We start from the raw sequence: 13,417 nt of genomic DNA on the forward strand, positions 1-13,417 counted from the left end.
CGAGGGTGCAGTCATTAACTGAGAAGTTAATGGTCCATCTATCCAGACAGATCCGTTTTGTCAGAGATGCATGCAACTATTTTAAACTTGGCACTGACCCAGAGCCACTGTCAGCTAGATCCCACCCATCTTCTGGCAGGGACTCACAGAGTCTTGGGAGCACAGGGCTGCCAGATTTCAACATGAAAGCAGGCTCAGCTCCTGCATTCAAAGTGCTCATAGTTTCATAGCATGTTCAGGCTCCTTGCTTGTCCCACCTTTTTTTATGTTGTCCTAGTCCTGGACTGCAGAAATGGTTCTGCTTATTTTAGAACTAGATGTTCTTGTCTTAGCTGCCATTTTTCTTTCTTAGCTGCAATTTTTCTTTCTAAGTATCAAAGAACACGGGTTGGCTTTCCCTTTTATCTTGTTTTCCTTTAAGGAATCTTGTTTAACACAATAGCAGCTCCTTCCCAAGGTTATTTTTTTTTTCTTGTTTATTCAAGTGTTATTAATGCTAACAGGACAGTGTTGGACTGCTCAGCTGACAAAAAAATTCACCATGGGAGCAAGCAGCTGGGTGAAGGCAAAGTGGATCTGTACTCTGAACTGCAACACAGCAGCAGTTAGGAATTTCATTACAACTACAGGGTCTATACATCTGCAGAGAAGTGGATGGGGTAGGTGGTGGCTGCAGGTAATCTGATGCACACTAGTGACAGTTAATTTTGTTACAGGTCCACGGGGATGTATGCTAATACATCTTTTTCACCCTAAGAATTGTAATGCAGGAAGCCTCTTGGTTTTGTCCTCCACCATGCTTAAGCCTGGCTTCTTGCTTAACAGGCATGAGAGCTGAGCTGTATGAGCTACTGGATTTCCTTAAGGCTCGTGCATCTGTTTTTGTCTTACTGTGCGAAGGGTTCCTATTCCAAAATTGTGTTCATCACCAGCTGGTGATCCATTCGCAGCCTGCTTTAGAACAGCAAAAGATGGCTATGTAGCAGAAGAACCAGATGCTGAACAGCACTCTGCTGTTTTGTTTCCAATGTTGCTTCCATGTAGCACAGCCACATTTCAGGCTCAGTGAAGCTTGTTGGATACATTAGCTTCCTCTGTCTGTCAATACTGGAGAAAAGCTCTCTTTAGCTGCTGTTCTTTAACTTCCTTACATGGTCCTGATGCTGGGGTTAGTCACAGTTTATCCTCACCTTTCTTAATCTGCCCATAAATTGATCAGTGCAGTCCAGTATACAAAGCTGTGCTCAGTTCCTGGAGCTCAGTTCCATGTGGAAAAGGTTGTGCTCTGACAGCACCAGGTAAGGTGTGTGCTTGACAGAGCAGAAAATGGAGGGAACTACAGATTTTAGTTGATATTGTTAATCAAAGAACAGATTGATGGTATTGGTCCTTAGGGATCTACGGAAAAGCAAAGTTCTGAGAAACACAGGCTCTTCTATCTGGAAGTCAAGGATGAAACAGAAGCTCAGAACCGGCACCAGTAACAAAACATGCAGACTGTGTGTGCTTCGGTATGCCTGTGTGTGCTGGGGCTTCTGAGCTTCACACGTAGTCATTCACAGGGAAAACTTAACTGGTAAAGGTGAACCCTCCGAGCAGCTGGACTCAGACCCTCAGCCTGCCCAGCAGCTGGCCCCTGGATTGTAGTCTCCCCAGTTCTGTCACTTGGGCATGCATGCCTTCAAGGCCACGGGTCCCCTCTAGCTGCTGGTACAGACACACGCACAGCTGGCCAGGACTCCCCTGCTCCCCGACACATACCCCCCTTGTGCTCTCACCCCTGGATGCACAGGCACTCTCACATCTGGAGCCCTTGCATGCCCACCTGACGCCTTGTTCACAGGCCACTTCACCTATTCACTGTCTCACCTGCCTTGACTCTGCACCCGCAGAGCGGCTGGCACCCAGCACCCCCAGACACACAGAACAGAGCCGCTCCCCCAGGAAGGACATAGAATTCACGGTGGAGATAAGACAGGTGCTGATCCGGCCCAGGGCATGGTTACGGGTGGCACTGACCAGCAGCTGTTTATGTGGTCTCACAGATGCCGTTGTTACCCAGTGCAGGCAGAGCCAATCTCACACAGAGCCCAGAGGTTATCTACTGCAGGGTTGCTCAGAGATGGGTACTAGGTGGTAATCCACAAAGCTAGGCCCCTCTTAACACCTAGTGAAACATTTTATACACTTTGAACAATTGTTTACAAATAAATTCCCACTGGTTCTTGAGAGACTTGGCTCCATTTAAAGATACAGCGTTCTTTTTCCTTCACCACACACATTCTGTGGGGACGGGGCTTTGTTAGCAGGGACCTTTCATTACTGGAGGAGTCTTTTAGTATGCTGGTTGGGATGGTTCACACATAGTTCCAGTAATTTTCTGTTTGGTCTCGTTAACCATTTGGTCCTCCCAGAGCTTATCCTGTTATGCCCCAGCTTGACATATTTATGGAGTCTATTCCTCCTCCCAAGGCCATGCTTTGTTAACTGTTTGGAACATCCTCCGTTTTTCAAATTCCTTCTTGTTTTTCATTATAGATATTTACATATTTTGTCTAAACTTCAAGGTAAATAACAGATTCATCCTTTATTAACCACATATATGCATGTATCTCATCTAATACTGAGCCATCTGACTACATTTATGCAAAACTGGCCATTTCAATCCCCTTCCCTTTATTTTTCCCCATGTTTTTTCCTCCCCAAACCACCTGAACTCCTACATTTTCCTGCCTTTGGTTCTTCTCATAAACATCACATATAAGTCCTGTGCAATCCGGAACTGCTTTCCCCCTGAATCCCATAGTATGTCTTACAGCCCTAGGCAGTGGTACTTAATTACCAGCTGGGGTTAAACCAGGACAACAGCAAGCCCCCTCAGATACCTCATCTGGATAGCTGCTTTGATGACTCGTCATGCTTGTTACCACATCTGGCCATTGGGCTGATGGTTCTGCTGGGACAGCCCCAGGAGGGGCCAGACCAGGCTTCTCTGGAGTCCTTAACTTGCCTGCCATTGTGCCCCTGTGCTCCTCTGGGCTTGTGACATGGCCTTTTGTGGGCTGGCGGCTTCTATGGTGGGGCTGGGAGCAGCCCAGCAGGGTACTGTTTGCCTTCTGCCTCTGCCTTTCTGTGCTTTGTTGTAGGTGTGCAGATAAGCTGAAGTGATGAGCACATAACCTAACAACTATGCATTAGGCGAAGTGACATGGAAAGACTGAAACATGAGGTCCAACCCATGTGGCAGTGTCAGGGTCATGCCCATCTCGGGGTACGTGCATCTGACAGGAGAGGCATCTTCCTGACAGAGCAGAACACTTTTGGAGTATGAGAGGGGCTGTAACAACAGGTCTCACAGGTGATGTACAGACATGGCAAAGTTGCATGAGATCTTCTGGCCCCTCAGATTGCTTGTTTGTCCCACTAGACCTAGCTCAGAGGATGCTATCTTGCTCAAGGCTTCCTGGGACAGCTGTGATATGCTCAAGTGATGGTGTCAAATGCTAAACTATAATGTTTAATTACAGTACAAAATAAATTCTGCACTCCTACCCCTTTGCCCCTGCTGCCATCCACCAGCCTATTTATTTTAAGACTCAGTAATGCAAATAACATGGCTACTAGTGAGTTCCTTTGCCCTCAAGCATCCTTAGAACTGGACGTGAAGCGCAAATAAATATCCTCCAGTGGTATGCTTGCTTCAGTTCAGAATTAGAGATGAAAAAAAATCCTCCTGGTGCAAAAGTGATTGAGTTTTTCTGCTGTGGATGTGCAGAATAGTGGGAGAGGTAGCAGAGGAGAATTGGTTGCAGGCCTTTCCCACTTCTTGTTTGGAAAGACTGGACGGGATTCTCACTGCTGCAAGTCATCCTTGCATGGATGACGAAACACATTCTCAGCTCAGCTGCATGCATGGCAGTCAGACTGTCATTCTGCTGCAGAGGTGATGGTTGCCAACAGGGGATTAACCATCTGTCACACAGTTTTTGTGTTTTGTGAACAAAGCACTTGCCTGGCTCTTATCTGGGGAGAATCAACCAGGTAACGGCAGAAAGGAAGTGCCAGACCAGGGATGGAGCCCATTTCCTTCATTAGATGGCCCAAGTACCTTACTGTGACCGTTCACAGGGCTAGTAACACACCACCACCTGGTTTTCTTGCTGCCTGATGCCATTTTGAATAAGTTACTGTCTCTTTTTTGCACCTGTAACCCTGAAGCTTACGAAATATGCAGAGAAGCGAGGGATGGGCAGGCCGATGCTGCATCACAAACATGCTGCTAGCCCTATGGGGATGCATATTTTGTCTCACGGCTCAAGCACCACCAAATTCCCTCAGCCTTAGTATTGTTTTTTATCACTAATCCGTAAAACAGGTAGGTTGTGGTTTTTGGTTTTGGTGGTGTTTGGTTTGTTTGGGTTTTTTGTGTGTGTGGGTTATTTTGTGTGGGTTTATTGTTTTTTTTTTAATTACATTACAAAATTTCCAAGGCATTTTGAACAAACTTTTTAAAGCCCCCACCTACTTTGTAGGGAGGGGAAAGCAATTTACTTTTAAAACTTTGCTGGACATGCCTGCCATACAGTGGCCCATTGCCTGGCCCACTGCCGAGTTCTGGGCTCTCCCTCGGCTCAGCTGGGGCAATTTTCGGATGCTGTGTCATTTTACTGTGCAAAGAAACTGTCCTTGGAGTAGTATTTCATATGTGTCGTAACCAGAGTCATCCTCAGCACACACTGGAAAACATAAATACGGGACCTGTTGTGCTCTTTTACATGGGTGTCACACACTGGGGCAACGCTCTGCGGTGCAGCGCAACAGTACGGTGCTGATGCTGCCGGCTGAGGAGGACGGGGTCCGGGCTGCCACTGCAGATTGGTGGGGGTAACGCTGCTCCACCATTAGGTAAGAAGGTGTCTTGTGAGGGACATGAGTTCTTGCTCTTTAGAACAGATGCCCAGACCAACTATCTGGAGCAATACTTTGACACGTTGCTGGCTGAAGGGCTCCCAGAGTATGTTTTCAAGCAGAGGTATTGGTGTCACACCAGAGCTTAGCTTGCCTGTCATGCAGAGGGCATAGCCACTGTTAATCACTTGAGTTTGAGGGTCAAATGGCTATTGGCATCATATTCTAAATCTCTGTTTCAGTTCCTTTGCTATTTCAGCTTTTGTGTTTCATGTGTAATGAGTCAGAGATTTACAAAGACAGGAAGGTTCTGAGGGTTTTTGTATGCTATTGCATACAACGTAGTATTTAAAGTGCTCGAGGCAACAGCTCTAGGAGAGCAGGGGAATATGGGTGGTTGACACCTAGGATTCTTGGATTTACAGTTCACAGGTCTCTCTAGAGCAATATTTTACTGGTCAAGTTCCAATATTCTATTACATTAACACTGAAAAGGCAACATAGGAGAGAAAGATATGAGGAAAAGATCCTTTTACTGGGCTGTACCACATGAAAAAATAGCAGTGGTTTGGCCAAGGCCTCTGGATGTGAGCTGTCTTTTAGCAGGTTTAATCCAGATTACATATATGTGAACTTTCTTGATGCTTTTTACAACCTTTACTGTTGCTTCTGCTGTAATAATCTCTCCAGTTCACTGGAGCTGTGTTAAACCCTCATGAATAAAGGCATACATGTCATTCCTGCTGGCTGTTTTTTCACTTATTCCTCTGCTGAAGAGGTAATCTCCATGATAAATAAAGTGAAGATCACCTTAGACACCCAGACTGACTGCAGGAGAGTGTTTTCCAGACTGGCTTCCCCAACAGGTTTTCATTCAGATCATAAAAACTTTACATTCAGAACCCACCCTGCCCCCATCCCCTGCCAGTAAAGTCATCTACATTCTTCTAGCTCTGGCCATCAGTGTTTCATCTTTTCAGACTGTGATACCCAGGATCCTGTAGGGGTGTAGATGGCACTAGGTGGAGTTCACAGCACGGGCAGTGAAAGTGGTATTTACTGCATGTGTTTGTTTTCAGCTGCAACAATTGTCCCATCAGTGAGATGGAGTGAAACACACTGTAAGAGCTTTCTGACTCATCCCATGACTATCTTTCAAAAAAACACAACAAAACAACAACAACAAAAAAGTTTTTCAATGTCTTTGGGCAAACTAGCATTGTTTGCCTCATTACACAGCTATTTGGAAACCTTTTAATTACAACAATCACTTGTTTGAGGGAAAGAATCTTTAACATTGACTAGTCTGTCATAGGTGGAAATAAACTTAATTACAAATTCCCGAGGAGCTAAAACTAAATGTTGCATACCAATCAAGATGATTTGAAGCTTGTTGGCTTGCTGCCAGAGGTGTCTTTCATATGTCTAAGGTCTTACACTCCAATGGAGAGCTCAGAAATTGGGCACAATCTGGCACAATCTAAGATGAATGTCTCAAGCAGAGCTATAGGCTTGGGTGGGCCAGCTGGCCTTTTGGCTGTGTTTGTCCCACACAGCTTTTCTATCAAATTACTTTAGATATCTGCTCATATCACCGAACCCCAAGCGATGCTGTCTGAAAGTTCCTTAGCTTTCTGACACCTTCCTCCTCACTTCTAAGTATCTGAGCTCAGGGTTTCTGTGCTCCTCAGCTCCACACCTTGCAGGTCTCCAGCAACAGGAGTGTTCCTCAAAACAGAAACAAAAGACTGTGCCTTGATTCCTGGGAAAAAGAAGAGAGCTTGAACGCTGCTGGGGTGGTGGCAAGTGCCTTGCAGGAGGATATATGATGAAGTAGGGTGACACAGGTGTGCTGACATCATATACCATGCTGGTTGAATTCTCTAAAATGTGGTGGTGGTGCTGCTCACTTCTGCATGAGGAGCAGTACTTTCTGGAAAGCCTCTATAGGTGATCATCCTGAGGTCTGATAACTGCTTTGCACAGATTCTTCTCCTCACATGTTCAGCTTTGCTGGGGATGGAATCTATTTCTCCAGGGCAAGAATAATGGAAAGCTTTCCTTATAGCTGGGAAAGGAAGTACACGCTGTGCTGCCCACAGGCTTTGAGTGCGCTAACGGCAGCGTGGCAGCTACCTGATGGCTTTTCAAAGCACCAGGCTTTTTAGAGGTCTGGAAGTGAGGTCACAGTCAGGGGTGGATTGTTTGTGTTGTGTGGCAGGAGGGAGGATTGTCATTTATAGAGCACTCAAACTAATGGCTGTTTTTATGCTATACCTCCTCTGGATTTTCACTCTGGGGCTGTCTCTACTCATACCCTCAAAAGCCAATTTTCTTAAGCTAACTGTGGGTTCAGTGGAATGCATCCTAGTCCAGGCAGTGCAACAAAAGCTGAGCTCAGTTTAATGTGAATTTTGATGTCTTCCCTTCAGCCTGGTCAGCCTTGCATTATTCCTGACATTTTGTAAAACTTCCCTCATCCAGCCATGGGTTTTTTTGTGCAGTCTGTGGGCATGAAGGTATTTCAATGGGCTTGGCTCACTGATTACAGTATTGGACAGAATTAATGGGGCTGAGGACAGAACAAGCAGAGCTCTCATGATCTGCTGCTTGGCAGTAAGCTTGGACATAGTTAAGTGAAGCTGAGCTTTTCCAACTGCCACAGAAACTGATTGTGGGTGTAACTCAGGTTAGTCCTGGAGCTTTGGATCATTTTGGAGCTCTTCGAGGCTTTCCTGGGCTTTCTGGAACATAACCTAAAGCCAAAAATACTACTCTTTGCAGGAAGATGTCTTTTAACTGCTTTGTGCCTGAGGGCACCAGCAGTGAATGCAGAATGCTACGTGCTGACATAATGAGACATTTCAAGGGCACCTCAGGTGGCTGGGCTGGTTATAAAGAGTACTAGAGAAAGCTGTGTGAAAGTCACATAAACCATTCTAAAAATCTCTGCAGGGAGGTTATTTTTAATACCCACCCACTGCAGTTTCATTACCACCATCTATCTTACACTTGGAGAAAGACAGAGATTATTGTTCTCCAAATATCTGTAGTACCCTAACAAGAACGCATGCAAGTGATTAAACGTTCATGGTGTCCCTTCACATTCAAATATTTATTTTTTAAACCTGCAGCTGATCATTGCCTGCTTTAGAAAGACATCGAAGGACTGCAGGATTCTGTGAGATTTCACAGCTAATACCTGAAGTAAATTAACTCTTGGCCCTAGGAAACATTCAGTTTAGATGTATGCAATGCACTCAGCTATGGAAAGCCGGCAGCAATTTCTGGGAATTTTATTGTTGTGAATTTTATTTAACTTTCTGGAGGAACATCTGAAATGATGAGGAGATAGTAGAAGGATGTAAAATTCGGGAGGCTCATCTAGTAATACGTTAGCTTTGTAATGAGTAGAGGTTCTCCCATCTGTCCTGGTGCGCTAGCTGGGGACATTTGAAGCATGCTGTAGCTTAGTGGCTGTTAAGCTGCTTTAGTCAGGAAGGGCAAATGGAGGATTTAGAACTGGCTGGGGTGCTCCCAAAACAGTTAGTGAAACTTCCCTCAGGATATGAACAGATTGTGAAAGGAGAGTATCAGACTTTCTCCTGGTTCAAGCACCCTCACTTGCAGACCTAGGGCTTTAGCTCATTACAGTAGTGCAAGCCAGGTTCCTGAACTGATTCCTGCCTAGAACAAAATGTCTCGTCCACATTCCAGCTTTTCTTACAAATCGGTGGTTGAAGAAGTGCAGTGGTTCAATTGAACCGGGAAGTGGCACTGTCTGAAAGCAATGAGACGTCAGGTCTGCTCTGCAGTAAAGATAAATACACAAACAGACAGATAATCTGACAGGACAGTGGGATGGAGCATATGCCCTAATCACCAAGGCTGTTACCTTTATTTGTAGTGAACTCTGAACCAGAATGGTCGGGTGGTGTCACTTCTGTTCAAGCTTTAGCAAAGGACATGTAATGGCAGAAAGAATCACTGGTTTCTTCCACTCCCTACCCCCCAGAACCTCTCCCAGAGCACATATCTTTCAGAACCCTTCCTGCAGTACCTTCAAACAGCTTTTCCTGTTTCAGAAACTACAACACAGAGATGGCATGTGAACATCCTAGGTTTTTGTTCTAAGGCCTCAGCTTCTGGACAGCCTTCTCATCTTCTCTGCAACAACTTCAGAACCATCAGGAATGCTCATAAGGTACTGACACCTGCGAAATCAAAGATGTATTTTAGGGTTATCATGGTGATCTGGTGGTACTGTCCAGTACTATTACATGGGAGATGCAACAAAGCACTGCAAAATCTGCAAGACATCAGACACTGACTTAGATTCTCTCTGAGAGAGGGAAGAAATTTTGCTTCAGACCCAGGGCTCATTTATTTCACAGCTTCTTCTTTTGTGGGCCACTGAGGTAAGCTTTAGTATTCCCCAAACCAATCAAACACCAAACAGGCATCTCTGTGGTCATCTCTGCCTGTTTGATCTCTCCCTGTAGCTTGATGGTAAACAGCTAACACGAGCTAACACTTGCCTGCTAGAGGGAAGGCACCAGCAGGTTGCTCATAATACAGCTCTTGAACTGTGGAGTCATCTGCTATGTTTCTTAGTAACTCTGAGGCCACTTGCAGCAGCACTTTTTTTAAGTAACCAAAGTTTACTAAATTGCAGAAGGACTTGTCTTTTTTTCCTTTCCTCACTTTACCTTGTCTATTAGACAGCTATTCTTTAGGTGGTGCTGTGCTTTGGTAAGCCAACTGACATGTGTCTACTTCAGATTTTCAGAAGAAAACGGGTCTTTGACTTGAGCATCTGTGCAATTGCCCAGCAGCTTGGTGCCATCGGCAGCCAATGTCACTGTGCAGAGAGTGCCAGGGCCTGGCCAGCCGGCAGGTGCAGGCTGAGTAAAACTCCTCTGTCATTACAGATTTGCATCTTCTCCATTCCATACAGACTGCCTGTGTTTTCCAGACTATGGCTGCAAAGCCTTAAGATGCCTCAGTCAGAGTCTCCAACATAAGTACCCCGGGAGGTTTGTATGTGAACTGACCTTGCAGACAGATTTCCCCCATGTCCCTGTGCCTGTGGGTCAGTGTTGCTTTCTGTGTGTAGAGGCAGATGGGTAAATCAGCCCTAATGACACTGATGCATCACTGGCGTGAGCATTTTTTCTGATCTTGGTTTCCAGGCCATTTCATTCATTTGAGTCTGCCGTAGTATTGTCATCAGTTACTTGAACAAAAAAAATGTGTTAGATTTCTTTTGGAAAGGTAGTTGAAACCGGTAGTTCTGCACCTAGTTTCTGTGTTACTATTTCTTCTGCGTTCCCTGACCTGCCAATATTGACTGCTGCTGAGGATTTCCTAGCTGAGCCGTAGCAGTAGGAGCATATTTCTTTTGGCAGCCTGTTTTTTAGACTAAGACAAACCACATGATACAAGCATCTCTGAGTAATGATGTGGGGTCTTCAAAAAATGACCCTTCCCTTCTGGATCAATTTTTAAAAAGTCTTTGATCTTTAAAAGTTTTGAACTTTAAAAGTTTTTGGATCACCTTTGTAAAAGGATCCAAAAGGGAAGGGTCATTTTTTGAAGACCCCACGTCATTACTTGGAGATGTTTGTATCATGTGGTTTGTCTTAGTCTAAAAAACAGGCTGCCAAATAATTAACTCTTTTGGATCAGCTTTTTATTAAACACCTTTTGTTAGGCAAAAAGGTGATCCAAGAGAGTTAATTATTTACCTTTTAGTTTTTAGCTTAGCCTTTAGTTACTTAAGACTCTTCAGTCGTTCTTGCTCCATATCCATCCCTTGCAGTTCTCGTGAATCCCCACACCGCCCCTCGGAAGAGCGGGGCTGTTTCAGCAGCAGCAGCGCGGTGAGCCGCCGTCCTTCCCCACTTGCCGTGCCGCAGGAATCGCCCTGGGCGGACCTGGGGAATCCTCCGCCTCGGGCTCTCCCCGCGGAGCTGGAGCAAGGCTCCTGCCTCGCAGGGCGGCTGCTCCTCCGCCTGCACCGGCCGCCCGTGTCGCACAGCAGCCGCAACGGCACCGGCGCCACTCGCTCCGCACCAGCTCGGTGCTCGCTGCGCGCTGGCGCAGTGTCCGCACCCCCGCACCCCCGCAGCCCGCACCCCTGCACCCCCGCACGCCCGCACAACGCACTGCCGCACCCCGCACCCCTGAACCCCTCACCGCCGCACACCGCACCCGCGCACCCCCGCACCTCGTACCCCTCCGCACACCGCACCCCGTACCCCCGCACCCCCCCGCACCCCGCATCCCGTACCTCCGCACCCCCGCACCTCCTCACCCCGCACCATGCACCCCCGCACCACGCACCCCGTACCCCCGCACCCCCCGCACACCGCACCGCCGCACCCCGTACCCTCCATCCCGCACTCTAGCACCCCGCACCCCCGCACACCCCCGCAACCCCGCACCCCTGCACCCCACACCCCGCACCCCCGCACACTGCACCCCCCCTCACACCGCACCTCTGCACACCGCACCCCTCACCCCCGCACTCCCGCACCCCCCCGCACCCCGCACCCCTGCACCCCGTACCCCCGCACACCCCCGCACTCCCGCACCCCCCCCCGCACTCCGTACCGCCGCACGCCGCACCGCCGCACCCCCCGCCCCCCGCCCGGCGCAGCCGCTGCGGCCGCCGCTCGCAAGGGGAATCATACGCCCGGACGGAGGCGGGAGGGTGTGGGGGCGGGGCTCGCCGCCGCCGGTCTCTGGCGCCGCCCGGTGGCGATCGCGCGCTGCCCGCCGCTGCGCCACCGGCTGAGGAGGGTAATGGGCGCGCGCGGGTCCCCGGCTGCGCTGCGGGCACTGGCCGCTGCGGGTGGGGGCAGCTGCCCCCCGTTGCCTTTGGCTTGTACTCGGGACCGGTCCCAGCTGGCAAAATTGCCCAAAGTGCATCGGCGACACGGCTTTGGCGGCGACACGGCTTCGTGCTCGCTGAAATGCCGCTACCCCGTTCTGCGGACCGCAGCCCCACAGCCGAACGGCAGCAGTGTAGTTTGGGTGGGTAATAAAAAAAAAAAAACAAACAACCCAAAACTGAAACCCACCCTTATAAATATTCAGAAAACTTCTACTCTGTGTAATGCTACAGAGCGTACTAAAACACCTGTTAATTCAATGCATAAGAACGTTCAGTAATCTAGATTTGTTTTCTGGCAGACTTGTCATGTATTTACCTTTTCTGAGAGTGCAAGCCCTTGTCTCATTCCTTAATTAATGCAGAGAATGTCACTGCACACTTCCTACATACACCTTCTTTGGTGTAACTCCTGTGTACCTGTGCTTTGCTTAGCCCGCTTCCAGAAGTCGGGTCAGAAAAAGTCATTTCCAGTTGCCCCAGGAGACCGAGATTGTACCTTGGAACGCATGCTAAAATGGGTTTTCGGCAACTGGTCTGATAAGTGTGTTCTTTTTTAATTAAACTTTTTAGCCTATCGGGACCAAGGAAGTCATGCAGATGATTTTATACAGAGGAAAGTACCACTACATCTTTTGATTTATTTTTTTGTCCTTATTTCTCTATGATTTATTACTTTATGCCTTGTAAGAATAGAGTATCAGAGTAGATAATTTTTAATGCACTGCCAAGCTCTAGAAAATGAATGGGAATAACCTGTTTGTTATGTAAAGTTACACTAGACTTTGAACTAAACCATACTGTTCATAGATCTACAGATAAGATATTTTTTTTCTGGCTAGGAGTAGTGTTTGTCTTCTACTCCATGTTCTTGTATGGAATTTGCAATAGAGTGGATGGGATCCTTACATTTTCTATGGAGCCTGACTGTATCTCAGCCTGGACAAGAGACAAAGACAAAAGCTCAGAGAAGGGAAGGACAAATCTTTTCTGCTTTTGACCAGCAGACTGCTTTGGGGCAGAAACAACCACTGTTTACTAAATCTGCAAAGGCAGCAACTACTGGTGAAGGGTTTTGAGTACTTTTGTTCGAAGCCCTGTTTCCTCACCAGAGAAATGGGTAAAGAGATTGGTTACAGTGAGGGTTAATGGCAGACGAGTGTTTGAGCTGTTGACAGCTGCCTGCTAGGGGGAGGGAGAGAGAGAGAGAGAGAGTCATTATGACAGAATAAATCCAGAAATTTTGGGGAAGTGGTATCTCTGGCACACATCTGCATGCACGTTCCCTTGAACAGGGCATGGATTTTACAGATAGGTCTAATCATGTGGTGTGGCTCTGAACAAAATACTGTATTTCACAGTTCTCTGGCAATTCCTTGATGGACCCTTGACTTGGAGCATCTGAAATCCCAACATGGTTTTTGGCTAATAGAGCAATTCAGTGATGTCAGGTTTGGCTGAGCAGTGTGGCCAAACCAGCAGCAATCTGCAGTGGGGCATGCCAGCACCTTCTTATTCCACCTCCAGAAAGACAGTAAGGTTGTTTTCACATCACAGAGAAGCTCTGGCTAGTGAAATTGACCCCGGTGGGGATGGAAAAGACTTGGGAAGAGC

At 47.3% G+C, this 13,417-nt stretch overlaps 1 long non-coding RNA gene across 1 annotated transcript; it reads right to left on the reverse strand.

Annotated features, from left to right (window-relative positions):
- Positions 1 to 458: 458 nt before the first annotated feature.
- On the reverse strand, positions 459 to 11,023 carry LOC308056867. Its single transcript, XR_013925007.1, has 2 exons — positions 10,656 to 11,023; positions 459 to 9,122 (listed from the first exon to the last, which is right to left on the reverse strand). It is a non-coding gene; the product is annotated as an uncharacterized lncRNA (long non-coding RNA).
- Positions 11,024 to 13,417: the final 2,394 nt, after the last annotated feature.

The sequence above is a fragment of the Falco punctatus genome (genome assembly GCF_963210335.1).
Source record: "Falco punctatus genome assembly, chromosome: Z".
Taxonomy (NCBI): domain Eukaryota; kingdom Metazoa; phylum Chordata; class Aves; order Falconiformes; family Falconidae; genus Falco; species Falco punctatus.